Source organism: Bos indicus x Bos taurus, chromosome 4, assembly GCF_003369695.1.
Source record: "Bos indicus x Bos taurus breed Angus x Brahman F1 hybrid chromosome 4, Bos_hybrid_MaternalHap_v2.0, whole genome shotgun sequence".
Lineage (NCBI taxonomy): Eukaryota > Metazoa > Chordata > Mammalia > Artiodactyla > Bovidae > Bos > Bos indicus x Bos taurus.
This window is the reverse complement of record NC_040079.1, coordinates 23667322-23682923: the sequence shown is the minus strand read 5'-3', so window position 1 is coordinate 23682923 and position 15602 is coordinate 23667322. Positions and strand designations below refer to the sequence as shown.

General features: G+C 51.3%; 1 protein-coding gene and 1 long non-coding RNA gene across 2 annotated transcripts in view; one reads left to right on the top strand and one right to left on the bottom strand.

Annotated features, from left to right (window-relative positions):
* PLXNA4 (plexin A4) overlaps positions 1–15602 on the bottom strand; it is a 483041-nt gene that overhangs the window by 319188 nt on the left and 148251 nt on the right. The window lies entirely within an intron of this gene.
* Positions 1577–7957, top strand: LOC113891199. Its single transcript, XR_003510689.1, has 3 exons — positions 1577–2762; positions 7398–7537; positions 7790–7957. It is a non-coding gene; the product is annotated as an uncharacterized LOC113891199 (long non-coding RNA).

Here is a 15602-nt window from a genome sequence, read left to right as displayed (position 1 = left end):
AGGGAGGCCAGGGAGAACAGTGACCTCTGCAGTGGCCCCCAACCCTCCTGCAGACCCTACCCGCCAGCGCCAGACCATCAATAGCCCTCTCCTGCCCACAGTTACAACCTGAAGAGCTGCCAGCCAAGGGGGCAAGAGTGGGTGTCCCCCTTCCATCCCCACTCCGGGGGCTGCACGCCTCCGGCTGGGTTGCAGGGTAGAAGCTAAGGGAAGAACATGGCCCCCAACCCCTGCGAGGCCCACACACAGTGGCCGGTGTTGTGCGTGCCCCACCCTGGGTGTGGCCTCCATGTTGGGTGAGCAGAAGCGAGGGTTTGAGTTTTATAAACGGAACAAGTGAACCTCAGACATGAGAAACCATTCACCCGAGTAGCAGCTTTGTATGTCTGCCTCAGTCCTTGAGACCACATTCTTCATTCGTGAAGACCTTTGGTTCTCTACGGTAAAGGAGACTACAGAGAAACTACACCCAGTTTGGAAACACATTCTGGAAAGCCTACAGTACAGCATGCATTCTCAAGGGGGCATGAGCACCCCCAAGAGGGTGAAAATGGAGGGCATAATGCCCTCTTGGACATTATGGTGGTCTGGGCCCTCCAAAGCCCAAATTCTCAAAGCTTAGCATAGTCTCGCATTTGAAAGAATTTAAATTTAGTTGTTCTTTTCTTTTTTTCTCCTAGTGGAGGAAAGTGATAATGAGAAAAGGGTTGAGAGATGCTAGAGCCCAGGGTCCACCTCCATGGCCATCCAGGCTGGACCCGCTGATGTCCTGCCCATGGGGATTGACCTCAGCTGACTGAAGAGGACATGGGCCACAGGAGCGGGCTCTGTCCTAGTGGGTGAGCCCTAGACATCCCGACAAAGACAATCCCAGGCGTTAGAGGTGGTGGCAGAGTCCAGCAGTCCTGGGGCTTGAAGCAACACCAGGGTAGGCAACTGTGTAAGATGCCACAATGCTGTGTATCCTTCTGGGTCCCAGGAAAGAGCTTCCAGAACTCAAAACATGGGGATTTTCACACCCCTCACCGCAGACCTCAAGCCCTAAGCGATGGAGTACCAGGTGGACTGGCCAGGCAGGCTCCTGGGGCAGGGATGGAGGGTGGGGCTGAGAGGATGCGGGGCCTTGAACATGGTCGGTGGAGCCAGGGTACTTGGGGAGGAGGAATGCGGGGCAGGGAGGAAGCCTGAGTCCCTGAACTCCTCAGGTACCCCTCATTCCTCCTTCTCCCCCTTCTCTGGCTCCAGAAGCTAGAAATGGAGAGTGAGAGAGAGAGAAAAAAAAAAAAAAACACCAGCAAAACGGACACCTGTGCCCCCTGCCCCCCACTTAAACACCTGGCAGTGAAGGTCCTTGGGCCCCTACCCCACCCCCCTGGACATGACCCTGGGCTGCGTCTTTCAGGCAAGGGGTGTGGCTTCCGCCTGACCAGCCTCCGCCTCAGCGGGCAGCTTTGGCCTGTGGGAAAAGCTTGGAGTCAGACACACATGGCTTCAAGTATAGCGTCCACATCATGGGAACCTGGAAAGTCAAGGTCCCAGGCCTGGGCTCCACCGGCCTCCACCTTCCATGCGCCTCGCCTCCTCCAGCACCTGTCACGCTCAGGTGCTTCAGCTTGTCTCTGGAGTCATGTACTCCTTCGCTTCCCAGTAGGAACATGGGCATCATGGTCTCCCTGCCCTCAGAGGGCCTTGGTGAATGTGAACAGAGGTGTCACTGACGACCTGCTGGGGTGAGCATCTCTTCCAGCACCAGATAGCCTGGGTGTCTCCGCCCCATTCTGCTGGCTTCTCCACCCTTTCTAGAAATTCAGTGGTTTTCTTGGAAGTCACCTCATTTCATTTCTGCAGGCAGGTGGGGAGAGGAATGGGGGAGAGGAGGATGACAGGGTCGCAGACCAGATCACATACCTGGTGGTGGGGGGAAGGGGTGGTGTCGGGGGGGAAAGATGCTCCAGGTACACCCCCTGCCACAGTGAGCCGTTCTCTGCCTGGTCCCACAGGGCACAGAGCACTGTGCAGTTGGGGGACACGTTCCTAACAGCAGGGTCCTGCAGGAAGCACTTATTTGGGTCCCTTTTCTGGGGTTCTGGCTGCTCTCCCCAGGGGACACGAGCAGGAGCCCCGTTTCACCTGCTCGGGCCCAAATCAGGAGGAAGCCACCCACCCCGTTCTCCCTCCACAGGCTCTCCTTGGCTTTCTGGGGGTAAGGGATGGCTCAATAGTTGCATTCTTTCTGTGTCAGGAAAACGCAAACAATTCAGAGCCAGGAGGGAGAGGCCAGGCTCCTGTTGCCCGCTGGCAGGCTCCCCTGGGAGCTCCACCAGCGTCATGGAGGCCACTGAGAAAGGGAAAACAGCCAGCCTGTGGGGCCGGGAACAGGAGGGAGGTTTGTTAGTTATGAATGATTAAACCAAAGCTCCCAGCACCTCAGCGTGCTTCCTCTTGTCACCCTCACCACCCAGACGCAAGGAAACACGAGGGGCGGCCCTCTCGGGCCCCACCCTGTGCCCACCCACTCTGACGTGGCCTCCAGCACACAGTCAGGCCCCGGACAGCCGCCAGGCCCTCGCCTACTTCCCACTCCATTCCCTTCCAATCAGTTTAGGAAACAGCTCTGAGAACAATTAGAAACGATAACAAGGATGAATTACATAATTACAGTCCGCCTAGATCTCGGGTGCTTCAAAAACACTGCCGAACTGAGTCCAAAACCAGAACTCAAATCCAAAGGGATGGATGCGAGGGAGAAGACGGTGGGCCTGGTGAGTGGTGGGGGTGCAAGGGCTGGGGCCCAAGGAGATGGGGGCAGCCAAGGGGCTACTATGTCCACCAGCTGGCCCAGCTGGGGCCTTCACGGCTGCCCAGGCCAAAGCCTCAAAGCACAGGTCTGGGAGGAGGCCCAAAGTTGTCCTTATGCTAGTGTGCAGAACAAGCCTCGTAGACCAAAGAAGTGTGCCCACCTGTGAGGAAGACAGGGCCTTAGAGAGCATGCAGCCCAAACTTACGAGGATCAAAGACCCAGAGAAAAAAAGGTCTCATCCCCAAAACACATAGAACTCAGGATATGGAACCCCAGAGGCAAGGTTTCGTGCATCTGCAAGCCCCTAAACACCTGGCTTTGTTCTCAAAGCCAGCAGCTGACTGACTCTCCACACGGGGAAGTCCTTCCTTCTTTTTTTTAAAAAAAATTTACTTGATTTAAAATTATTTAATGAATTTATTTATTTTTGACTGCACTGGGTTTTTGTTCCTCTACTCTCCAGGAGCAGTGCTCAGGCTTCTCATTGCTGCGACTTCTCTTGTTGCAGAGCATGGTCTTACTTTGCGGCATGTGGAATCGTCCCAACCAGGGATCAAACCCACGTGCCCTGCATTGGCAGGTGTTAACCACTGGACGACTAGGGAAGCCCCAAGTCCTTCATTCTTCACCAAGAAGGATAGGTATAGAAAGAACTTTATCCTTTCACACAAGGCTCACAAACTTATCCTGTAAAGCGGGAGAGAATACATATTGAGGCTTCGTGGGCGACGTGCTCTCTGTTGTAACTGCCGTTCCACTGCATAAGCAACCACAGACAAGATGTAAACAAATGAGCAGGGCTGAGTTCCAGCCAAACTTTATTTATGGACAGGGCAATTTGAATTTCATATCATTTTCACATGTCATGAAATATTATTCTTCTTTTGATATTTTTTCCCCCAACCATTTAAAAATGGAAGAACCATTCTTTTCTTGCGGGCTGTGCGAAAACAGGTGGCCAGCCAGATGGTGGATGGTGCCTGCTGACCCCTGCTCCAGAACATTGCTAGAACACTTGGTGTTTCTCTGATTGCTCCATACCCAGACCCTAAACAGGACTCTGTGGACTCAGCACAGCATTTGGAAAGTCTTGGTGGTCAGTGTTTGCTAGGTCATGCTGGCATGTTAACCATGGAATGACCTCAGGAAGTCGCCCTGCTAGTCTTACTCAAGACATCCCTTCCAGGCTTCCCAGGTAGCTCAGTGCTAAAGAATCCACTTGCCAATGTAGGAAATGCAGGTTCAATTCCTGGGTTGAGAAGATGCCCTGGAGAAGGAAATGGTAACTCACTCCAGTAATCTTGCCTGGAAAATCCCATGAACAGAGGAGCCTGGCAGGCTACAGTATATGAGGTTGCAAAGAGTCAGACACGACTGAGCACAAGAATGTCAATTAAAGATACCCCATGCTGCAACTTAGACCTGGTGCAGCCAAATTTTTTTAAAAAAGAAGAAAAGACATCCTTGCCATCTGCGATGGCTGTAATGAAGGAGTCTCTGGTTCAAGCCCTGGGTTGGGAAGATCCCCTGGAGGACAGCATGGTAACCTACTCCAGTATTCTTGCCTGGAGAATCCCACAGACAGAGGACCCTGGTGGGCTATAGTCCATAGGGTCGCAAAGAGTCAGACAGGACCGAAGGGACTTAACATGCAGGCATGCCATCTGTGAGCACCTGGGCCCTACCTAGGAGGAAGCTAGGCAGGCAGAGCAGAGGTTTCCCCAGCCGGGCAAACAGTCTCTTCCCAGAAGAGGATGGAAGACGGGCTGTGTTCCAATATGCCTCTTTCTGGACAAGACAGAAGGTCTCCTGGCATATAAACTAGTTGAGGACCAACCTCCTGGCTCTAGACGCAGCACATGCCAACCTACCCCATGTCCTCCTGCAGTCTCTGCTTTTAGCATTGGGGAACATCAAGCACCTTCACTCATTCAAAGCAATTGTGTTGCGTGTCCTCCACGGCGCTATGCCAGGTGACAATCGGGCACAGGATGTCAGGCACACACTGGTCCAAGTCTCCATGCAGTTAGTGCCTTCAGGGCTGGGACCAATGATTCCTCTTTCAATCCCAGCACCTGGCACTGCGTGGGAGAGGCTCAGAAAATGCTGAACGGATGAGTAAAAGAATGAAGGCATGAGATGGAAATGGTTAATGGTGTAAGATGGATCGAATCCTATGCCAGCTGAGAGGAGGGAGAATTTGGGCCCTTCTGAGAAAATCATGAAAGGCCCAGTGGCAGAGGAGGCGATTGAGCTAAGGCTGACAAGGTGGGTGAGATTTGGGTGTAACACTGGGGGCTGGAAGGAGAGGAGGGAAGAAATTACAGCCAGAAGGGATAGCCAGCAAGGGTCTCGGGAGCGATGACATCTGCAAGAACACCAACAGGTTACCCTGCTGATTCTTACATGCAACTAGAGAAATGACAAAGAGGGTTAGAAGCCAGGAGGTGAGCTTTATCCAGGTCACCGGAGGGCCCAGGATGTCAGGCAAAGAAGTTTAAACTTGTGTAGGTGTTGAGTCTTCTGAACAGAGGTAGTCGAGTGGCAATGAGATTAGTAAAATTAATATGACAGCTGAGAACATCAAGACAGGAGTCAGCAAGAAGGACAAAAGCAGGCAAGCTGGGCCATTCCCCTGGGAGGAAGAGAAGTGTGGCCTGCGATGACGTGGGACTCATAACACGATCAGTGATTATGAGTACACACCCAGGAGTCAGGGAAGCTGGGTTCAAGTCCAGCCCCAGTGCTTACTCGCCGTCACCAGGACCCAGCCTCCCCATCCGTGAAATAGGATAAATGTAATAAAACGGGACAATCACCTCACAGGGTCGCTGGACGTTTGGGTGAGGTTACACATGGACGTGCTTATGTATGCTCCATGTACGTTAGCTGTCGGTGTTCTTTTGTTCCAGGAAAACTCCACAATAACAGAGTTACTCGCACAAATGCTCTTTTGAGGGCTGTGATAAATAGTACATATTTCTACTCAGCCAGCAGTCAAATAGTTTCCATTGTTCAGGAGTCACATGTGGGCCAGACCAGGTACTTGAGCTTCCCTGGTGGCTCAGAAGGTGAAAGAACCCTCCAGCAATGCAAGCAACTGGAGTTAGATCCCTGGGTCGGGAAGATCCCCTGGAGAAGGGAATGGCAGCCCGCTCCAGTATTCTTGCCTGGAGAATCCCATGGGCAGAGGAGCCTCGTGGGCTGCAGTCCATGGGGTCACGACTAAGCTATTAATAATTTCACTTTCTTTCAGGTTCTTTTCAGCAGAGTGTAGGGATAGCCGAGAACATTCTATATTCCCCGTTGCCTTCTTTCTCATCCTCCAAACCCTGGACCATGGAACCACCATATCCTCAGGAAGCTGACATACTCTCCCAGTCACTCCCCAGAGTCAGTTAGTGGCCGCCAGCAGCCAAAAATGTGCGGCCCCACACGGGACCTTAGTCAAGAAAAGTCACCGTGCTCTACAGAAAGCTCCCCGCCCCCAGCACTGCGGGAGGGAGGGAGTCCTGACCCACAGGCCAAAGGCCTTCTATCTCAGAACACAGAGGCGTCACAGAGGGATTCGAGCCAAGGCCTCTGGCCAGCAGACAAGCTAGGGGTCCTCTCATAGGCCAAGCCTGTCTTTTCAGATCCCTCATGCTAGAGACTAGCGATCAGTTGCTTGTCAGGCTCTGACCTGCCCAGAAAGTGATCAGCATCGTGGAAGACAGAGCAGGGATGCAGACGATGCTGGGGTTCTGATCTGAATGTCCCCACTCCCTGGCTACGTAACTGTGTAAACAAGGACAGCAGTCAAGGGAGGGTTCGTGAGATAATGAGTGTCTGGCCCACACTGTAGCCCAGCACTGGGACCTCTGGCATAAAGGCGGAGGACTCTGGAAGTCAGTGCCATTGCATTAAAAACACTGAGGTTTTGCTCACGTGCTGAGAGGAGGATGAGGCTTCTCCTCCCTCAGTCCACATTGGCCTCAGACCTGGGAGGAGGAAGTGGCTTTAACCAAGGCTCCCCCACCACCCCCAACCCAGGGCCTCAGTCATGGGCTCTGCCCCTCACCCTCCTGGGGCCTCTGTGTTGCTCCATATGGTCCCACCTCTCCTCTGCCCTGGCCCTCCCTGCCAACCAGCTGGATCTCCCATCTCTGCGTCTGAAGGAAACGTGACTCTGAAGGCACCAGCCGCTCGTGAGCCATTCCCATGGACGCCCTGAGTCAGCCCTCTTTGCCACTCCCTTCAAATCCCAGTTATGACTGACCACATCTCCTAAGAGCAGGAATGCCAGACCATGGCAGAAGGAATGGGGATTTAAAAAAGAGAGAAGAAAAGAAACATCCTTCATTTCCCAGGGCACCTCTGCACACAGTCCTTCTGCATCGCCATCTGGTTGCCATTGGCAACCAGGCAATCATATTTTTCTGGTCCCAGATATAATCATCATAATCAATATAGTAAAGTATTTATCCCACCTCCTTGGTTTCAAGGAACTTAAAGCTTTCACATTATCCTTTCTGCACTAACTTGGGGGAGACCCTGGAGGAGGTGTGCAGCAGGGGGTGGGGTGGGGCAGGACTGAACCGATGCCTCTATTTAACAGATGGAAAAACTGAGGGGGCGCAAGAAAGGAAGGCTGTGAAGCACTGTCCACAGTGAGAAGAGAGTGCTCTTAACAGTGATTGGCAGGTGATGGTGCTATCACGTGTATTCTCCAGCTATTTCTCACACCATCCCTGGGAGGTAGGCTCATTTCATTCTCTTTTAGATGAGGCTCAGAAGATTAAGTGATTTGTCCAAAGTCATACAGCTAGAAATGGCATTGCTGTACCTCGAATTTGGGCTTTTGAGTTCCTTGTCAGTGTGTTTTTTTTTTTTTCTTTCCTATAACATCTCTGCAAAGAATTATAACATGCTCCTAGAGTGATCATGTCTTTTCTATGCTTTGCCATCGCCCCACTGGAAATGCTCATCATTCTATTTGCTCTCATGTAGGTAATTCTTCTCTCGAATTCTGCTTGGTACGAGTACTCAATTGGCAACAGGGATAAATGACAAGATTAAAGCATTCAACTGGGTTGACAATTTCAGAAGCTATATTTTACTTCCAAAATTCTACGGATATCCCCTTACCCAAGTAAAATTTTTGAAAAAAGAAATCAATATTTTTGACTGTGAAAGTCATTCATCACTTTGGCAACTATGTGCTGTTGCCTGTTATTCCAGTACCTGGTTTGATGTCACCCTTTTATTGTAACAGCCAAAGTGATACTGGAAACATGCTTTCGGGCCCCTAAAAGTGGACGAGGCACATTCTCAACACCTTCCATCCTAAAATAAACACCAGCAAAGACTTTGGTGCCCACCTTGCTAGTCAGTGTTAAACAGGGAGCTAGAAGGAAAAGGAGAGCAAATAAAACACACCCGAGAGAGGACACAAGTGACCATGAGCAGAGCCATCCTAGATAGGATGTTTTCTCGGACACCACTGAAAGAAGAGAGTGGCTGCCTTGTGTCTGAAGTTGCTTCTCAAGTCTCAGAACAGAGAATCGCCGTATTCCACCCCAGCTTTTACCATCTTCCTAACTTAGAGTGGGGCTTCCCTGTAGCTCAACTGATAAAGAATCCACCTGCAATGCAGGAGACCCTCGTTCGATTCCTAGGTTGGGAAGATCCATTGGAGGAGGGCATAGCAATCCATTCTAGTATCCATGGGCTTCCCTGGTGGCTCAGATGGTAAAGAAGCCACCTGCAATGCAGGAGACCCTGGTTCGACTCCTGGTTTGGGAAGATCCCCTGAAGGAGGGGTGGCTAACCCACTCCAGTATTCTTGCCTGGAGAATCCCCATAGACAGAGGAGCCTGGCAGACTACAGTCCATTGGGGCGCAAAGAGTTGGACACGATTGAGCAACTAAGCACAGCACAACTTAGAGTGAGGCACGTTTTAGCGCTTGCAAGGAGTGGTCCCCAGACAGAAGAGCCCACTTGGGGTCCCCCAGCCCTCCTGAAAACTGAGATAAAGGGACTTGGGGCATCCCTCACCCTCCTGATAACTCATCTAACATCTTCCTGGATTCTGGAAAGAACTCACATTGGGGAATTCCCTCCAAACCCTCATTATATTCAATTGAGTAGACAGAGGAGTAAAATTAGAAACAAAATGCTTCCCGAGCCAGAACTCAGACTAGGGACACACAGAGAGAAACGCTGAGAATACAGATCCCTAGGGATTGACAATGACCCATGTCAACCAACCAAAGAGGGTTCAGCACTTCATTGTAACGACAGCAACGGCCAGTTAACAGCCGGCCACCCACTGTCGGTCTTTGGTCTCACCTCCCCTTCTGTTCCCACTTCTACTCAGCTCCAGACGTTGTGCTCCTGTCTCCCGCTCCTCATCCCCAGTCTCCTCGTTGGCACCAGAACTGGCACTTCAACCATTGAATTTTAATGCTCCCTTTGGCCACAGTTTGCACCTAACCCCCAGCTGGCAGGATCTCAGCTGGGTGTCTACTTCACTTGTGGCTGGGGCCCAGCTCGCATGGGCCAGACTGGTGGCATCTCTGCCGCGCCCATGCCAATGTCCACGGGGGTGATCAAAGAGGAAGGGAAGGCGGGTAAATGTGCTCTGGGCACTGTGCAGCATGAGATGGTTAGATAGCATCACCAACCCAATGGACAGGAATCTGAGCAGACTCAGGTAGACAGTACAGGACAGAGGAGCCTGGCATGCTGCAGTCCATGGGGTGCAGAGTTGGACATGGTGTAGCAACTAAGCAAGAACAACAGTATCTCTCCCAGAAATTCAGCAAAATTCAAACTTAGACATGCAGGTTCTCTGAGACAAGGGGGCCAGTGTGGTACTCTTAGTAAGTCCTGTGGTTCCAAGTCCATCTCACAAGTAAATTCCAGACAACAATGACATCTTTCCTATGTGTGTGATTTGTTCCGTTCCAGAGCTCGCTCTCTGCTGTCTCTCTTTAGTCTGCTCTCAACCTTGGAACGGATGCAGTCAGACCTGAGGACGTGAGCCCCACTTTGCGGTTTGGGGACACAGAGGCACACAGCACTGAATGACACCGTACTGAGTCTAAATGTCACGCTTGGCTCTCACCACCCTCGGCCAGTCAAGCATGACCCTGACTGGCTGTAGGTGGAGGAGTTAGAGAACGTGCCCCGTGCAGGTGGAACGCTTGAGCCACGCCTGGATTCTGGCCCTGCGGGTGGTGACAACCAAAGTCCTTGCTCTGGTTCTTTGCCTGCAGTGAGTGTCCCAGGTCTGCCGACCCCGCCCAGCTTCTCTGCTCCTGGCTTCCCAGTCCCCCATCCATCCCCACACACAGAGGGCACATCTAGGGGCTCAGGCTCTGCTTCTGGCATCCAGACACACTGCCTAGACCTTCAGGATCAGAGCACAAGTGTGTGGGTCCTGTCTCAGGCTTCCTGGTCATGCATGTCCAGGTCTCCATTTAAAGGGCAGCCACGTGACGGAGACTGGCTGAGATCTGAGATCCTCACTCTCAGCTGTGGGCCCACAAACTCCTGCCAAACATGTCACCATAGCCTTGGGGTTAAACACCAGGAAGGAGGGAAAATAACGAAGGTGGGGAGAGGGGAGGGATTCTGAAATCTGGACAACATCAAGAACTGGTTTCTGTGACAACGCTCTGTATTACTGCAGCCTTTCTAATCAGTGCTGTTGATGGAGCCTTCAATCCCGTCTGTGGTGGCCCCCAGCTCCATTCCTTCAGAAAGACCACGAACCCCTCCTCCTGTGACCCCATTTCCTGTAAAGGAGAAGGGGCCTGCGCTTACAAGGTGGGGTTTGCTGGGGAGGGAAGAAAGACGAAGGGCGTTTGAAAAAGTGGAAAGTGTCAGGAAGACTGAGAATCACTCCCGGCAGAAGTGTGGGAGCCATCATCGTGTGTGTGTGCTGGGACTGCCCATGTCGAGGATGCTTATCTGGGCACCAGTGAGCCCCGGGCACTGGCAGGACAAGTGATGATACCAGCCTGTGCACAAGCATGGCTGCCCGTGGGCACGTCAGCTGAACCTGCCCACGCCTCCCTCCCCTCTCTGAGGCCCTGCCTCTTGTGTCTTCTCTCTCTCCTGTCTCACAAAGCTCTGAAGTCCCAGGGTAAGCCCTGGGAGGCAGAGGTGAGGTGTGGGTTGGGTTGGTGCCCAGCAGGAAACAGGCACCACAGCCCCCGACCTTAGCTGGGTGAGTTGGGACTGAAGACAGCAGTGGCCCCTGATGTTCTCCAGAGTCACACTGCAGTGAAGGGTTTATGGCTAAGGGACTCCACACAGACCCCAGACTCCTCTAAGTTCCCAGAAAATGGTCGGTGACTTACAGGTTTCCCTCCGATCCGCAGATGGGGCCTTGGAGGCAAATCATGCATCAAGGTCACCTTCTGGGTCTGGGGTCCCTAGAAAACTAAACTCCGATCCCTCTGCTGAGCTGCCCTCTCCCTCCCTCTACGCCCATCTGGCATCACCCAAACACACTACAAATCAGAGGACACGTGACACACCACACTCCGTCCCGCTCCAAAGGGAGTCCGGGCTGGGGCTTGTGGGGACAGGGGATCTGGTTTATATTTTAAGCAGCTAGAGTGGAAAACGGGACTGATGAGGTAAGGCCATGGCAGTGAACACTGTGCAGTGGTCCAGGATAATCACACCGCCTCGCTGGACTGGAGCCAGGGGAGTGGGGCGTAGGGGAAGGTCTGCCCCATGGACTGTGAGCAGCAGGGACAGAGCCAGTTGCTCCAGGAGTGCCAGCTCTCCACCTGCACCCACTCCACAAGCACTGTCACCCTCCCCTGGAAACACAGCTGAAGGAGCCAGAGGGGTGGAAGGTCCCAGAGGAGGCAAGGCAGTCCTCCCTGCCACTCCCAATCCTTAGGGAGTCCTAGAGAAAAGCTCGCATTCCACCTCTCCTCCAAGCTGCTACATGGAGAATTGGGGTCTTGAATTTCAGTTCACAGCTGATTGCCCAAAGACATTGGGAGATCTGAAATCAGCACAGGATAGAAATTAGTGAGAAGGTCATTGAACAAGAGAGGGAAGGGACAGGCTAAAGGGTGTCTGCCACTGGCTAAGAATGTCTATTGAAATCCCCAGTCCCTTCCTTAAGTGAGGATGGAGTCCCTGCAGTGGCTTTCCGGTCACCATACTCCACTGATGTTGTTCAGTCGCTCAGTGGTGTCCGATTCTTTGTGACCCCACAGCCTGAAGCATGCCAGGCTTCCCTGTCCTTCGCTATCTCCCAGAGTTTGCTCAAACTCATGTCCATTGAGTCAATGATGCCATCCAACCATCTCATCCTCTGCCACCCCCTTCTCCTCCTGCCCCCAGTCTTTCCCAGTATCTGGATCTTTTCCAATGAGTTGACTCTTGGCATCAGGTGGCCAAAGTATTGGAGCTTCCCCTTTAGCATCCATCCTTTCGATGAAGATTCAGGGTTGACTGGTTGGATCTCCTTGCCTGAGCTGAAATCATTAAAGGCCCTGATGAAATTGACTCATGAGGGGCAGAAATCTATCACGGAGGGATGTGGCCACAGTGTGCGCGTGTGAGTGCATGCAGACATACACGTTCTCAGGAAATGAAGCCACAATAATTGGTGGTATGTGGATGTGAGTGTTGTGACTATGCGTAGCTCAGGATCAGGAATGGATGGAGAGTACTTCCAAGAGCTCCTTAGCCTCCTGTGCCTTCACTCATTCTTTCAGCTCCTCCCTCTATCCCCTGGGCCAGTGCCAACCAAGCAGAGATCTCCCTCATTTCATCCTCCCCAGGTTGATGCAAGCCACTAAGTGCCCATGACCTGGAAGATACAGGAAGACCCAGAGGTGGGGACCACGATGATGAGGGCACGTACTGTCACCAGAGCAGGGCCAGCAGGCTTAGGATGGGAGTCGAAGGAGAGGGCGGGAGGGCAAAGTGGGGTTAGCAAGAGCCAGGAGAAAGCCAAGGGCTCTGTGGGCGGAAGGCTGGAGGCCAGCCCACGGGAAGTGGCAGGAGCCACATACATCATGTGGTTGTACTGGGGGGAGGAGGGGGCTCATCTGTGGGGGAAGTGAGCATGGTTTTAAGAAGCTCCTCTTGGGTACAGTATCTGCAGGAAAGTCTCTGCACAGCTCACTGATATGACAACATATAAATGGGTTTGCACATAACAACCCCAAAGCACATGCTGGTAACTTGAGGTTAAAGGCTAGGACTCTGGTTAAAATGTGCCCACTTGGAGCTTCAGTTTTCTCATCTATGAGATGCAGATGATATTAAGTGATGGTTGGTTGCTTTTATGACAAAATCCACAAAAAAAGCACTGGGCACAGTGCCTGGCATGTAGTAGGCACTCAATAAACATTCACCTCTTTTATTGTTATTTTCCAGGCTCCCACCATCTAAGGTCCAAAATGACAGCAAAAATAAAGGGGTGTTAGATACATAATGTTATGATTTGCAGCACAGCTTTGTTCACATTACCCAGCATGGAAAGGCTCTCTTCCTAATCACACAGTAAATATAAGAATGAGATGATCATCCTAGCTAGATAATCTCAATATTAGTCTTATATACATTTAAAAGAGTCATATACCGTAATGCTAAAGCAAAGACTCTGATACTAGACTGTGGTATTATCCCATATTTACCTCTTGCTAGCAATTGGCCTGGCTTAGCCCAAATCGGCACCTACTAACAGCCCAATAAATGTTTTTAAAAAGTATAATCCTGTGTAGTCTTAAATGTGTTCTATATTGACAATTCTATTCCGGATCTCATGGTGGTTTTTTTTTTTTTTCAATCTCTTGTATGACTATTTGTCAGCATATCAAAACGAAAAATTCTGTTTCATATTGGCTGGCTACTGCCAGATAGTAAGTCATTAAAAAGACTTTTACAGGAAGGTGCGGAAAGTCTGGGCTTCCCAGGTGGCTCAGTGGTAAAGAATCTGCCTGCCAGTGCAGGAGACACAGAAGACCCGGATTTGATCACTGGATCAGGAAGATCCTCTGGAGGAGGAAATGGCAACCCACTCCAGTATTCTTGCCTGGGAAATCCCATGGACAGAAGAGCCTGGCAGGCTACAGTCCATGGGTTTGCAGAGTCAGACACCACTGAGCATGCACACACATGGAAGGTTTAACATGCCACGACTCTATGAAGCATATGGACATACGAATTCTTCCACCACCATTGAGACAAATCGTCACGTCCCTTTTAAACTCTCTATCCCAGGCAGCAAGCATGAACTCACCGTTATCACCACGTATAACACACAACGTGCTTTACTCTCAGCCAGAACGTCAACTGTCCCTGGTTCATTCACAAACTGCACTTCTCATTTTACCTCAGGCCTGGAGGGAATTGAGAAGCAGAAAAATCATCTCTGCCAGATCCAGCTGCCCTGACGCTCACATCTCAGCTGGCAGGTGTCGGAGTTTCAGACACAAGGACCACAGACGCAATGGCCTGCCTTGCCCAGGCTCAGCAGCTCAGGAGGCCAGCCCTTGTGAAAGAAATCGCCCCTGGGTGCCTCACAAGATCCTCCCAGCTGTCTGCAGACAGGTCTCCCAGAAGGGGTGATCATCCACTCTTCAGAACACATGAATTAATAATGTTTATCCATATAATATATGATTGGGGCTTCTCATTAATATATGAATTAATAATGTTTATCCATATAACATATGATTGGGGCTTTATCCATATAATATATGATGGCACTAGTGGTAAAGAACCCTCCTGCCAATGCAGGAGACATAAGAGACATGGGTTTAATCCATAGGTCGGGAAAATGCCCTGGAGGAGGGCATGACATCCTACTTCAGTATTCTTGCCTGGAGAATCTCATAGACAGATGAGTCTGTAGAATCTCATGGACAGATGAGCCTGGCAGGCTATAGTCCCAGGGTTACAAACAGTCGGACACAATTGAGCAACTTAACATGCATGCATGCATAATATATGATTATACACACATACATACACATCCACACACACATACATATACAGGATACAGACATGCTGCTGCTGCTGCTGCTGCTGCTACGTCGCTTCAGTTGTGTCTGACTCTGTGCGACCCCATAGACAGCAGCCCACCAGGCTCCCCCGTCCCTGGGATTCTCCAGGCAAGAACACTGGAGTGGGTTGCCATTGCCTTCTCCAATGCATAAAAGTGAAACGTGAAAGTGAAGTTGCTCACTCGTGTTCAAGTCTTAGTGACCCCATAGACCGCAGCCCACCAGGCTCCTCCGTCCATGGGATTTTCCAGGCAAGAGTACTGGAGTGGGGTGCCATTGCCTTCTCTGGTACATAGACATACATATGCATAAATCCATGCATATGCATATATCAGTGGTGACTACACTTCCTATTCAGGCTTCCCTGATGACTCTGTGGTAAAGAATCTACCTGCCAGTGCAGGAGATGAGGGTTCAATCCCCGATCAGGAAGATCCCCTGGAGAAGGAAATGAAAACCCACTCCAGCATTCTTGCCTGGAGAATCCCACGGACAGAGGAGCCTGGCAGGCTACAATCCATGAGGTTGCAAAGAGTCAGATACAACTTAGCGACTAAACAACCACACTTCCCCTTCTCCTCAAGTGACATGACTGCCAGGGATGTTTGTGGGAGAAAGAAGAGCGTTTTCTGTGGCTCAAACAGCTTCTGGAATCCAAACATTTGTAAGTTCAGTGCAGTCACTCAGTCATGTCCCAGTCTTTGTGACCCCATGAACTGCAGCATGCCAGGCCTCCCTGTCCATCACCAACTCCCGGAGTTTACCCAAACTC